The sequence below is a fragment of the Pelophylax lessonae genome (assembly GCF_965119305.1).
Source record: "Pelophylax lessonae genome assembly, chromosome: 1".
NCBI lineage: Eukaryota > Metazoa > Chordata > Amphibia > Anura > Ranidae > Pelophylax > Pelophylax lessonae.
Window position 1 is genome coordinate 550,925,550 of NC_138768.1, and position 1,295 is coordinate 550,926,844.

Here is a 1,295-nt window from a genome sequence, read left to right on the forward strand (position 1 = left end):
TTATAATTATAATAAAATGTGCCGGAATTCGGAGGGGGGACAATGCGGACGTGCTTCCCATCAATAGCACCCCCACAATTGGGAAAATTCCACTTCTCCAGAAATTGATCAGAAATCTACAGCCATTGCTCTGCGTTTGAAGGAAACTGTGGGGAAAAAATAAAACAAAAAAAATTAGTGCTTGAGCACATCACATTATTAATTACACACACAGTTGTCTGTTAAATGCTTATGCAACTTGCTAAAAAAATAAACAACAGGAAGGCAAAGGTTTGGATATGGGGATGTAACATCTACATACATTTATTTTCAACCTCCTATTGTTCTTATATTGTAAAGGGCCATACACACTAGAAGATTCTCTGAAGACTTTTTCGTGCAGATTTACCTTTTCTATGTAGTGCAAGGGCCTACCAGATTGCATAGGATTTGAAAGTGTTTGTTGGACCTCATATTATTTGGTTTTGGTAAATCGGAAGGATAAATTGTTCTGACGATCTTCTAGTGTGTATGGCCCATTATACTCACCAGCTAGAGCTGAGATTTACAAACTACGGCCCTCCAGCTGTTGCAGAACTACACATCCCATGAGGCCTTGTAATTCTCTGACATTCACAGACATGACTAGGCATGATGGAAATTGAAGTTCGTAAACAACTGGAGGGCCATAGTTTGAAGACCTCTGAACATGCATGTGGGTGGGGGATGGGTAAGTAAAACTGGGCATTTATACATCAATAAGGGCTTGTGGTCAGTGAAGGTTTTAACATCATTACATAAACATACAGAATCATAGGTGGGAATGGATGGACTGATGTATTTTAGATAAATCATTAACTAGGTACTAAAACATTGGCCAAGGAATAATTGTTTGAGGGAAAGCAATAAAATTTGAAAAATTCGACATACTGTTAACAGGCAATGCGTTTAGGGACACATAGGAGAGAATGGTGGGGTGGTTAGTGGGTAATTTTACAAATGGTTAAAGATAATCTACATCTTTACTACTATGTGCATGCGGACAGAGGGTAGTTTACAAATAATGGCCTGTGTCAATTGCTGTACATCCAAAAACATCATAATTCGGGTGAAACTAGTAATACATGTAATGTAATGTAAAAAATCAAACATACCTTGATATAGTCCTTCTGCAAGACCTTGATGATGGCAGAGCAGGTCTCAGGGATGATGATACCAAGAGCTTGGGGGGAGATGCCTGTGGTGAACTTCAGATCCTGCAGGCTTCTCCCTGTTGCAAGATACCTCAACGTCGCAATTAACCTTTGCTCAGGAGT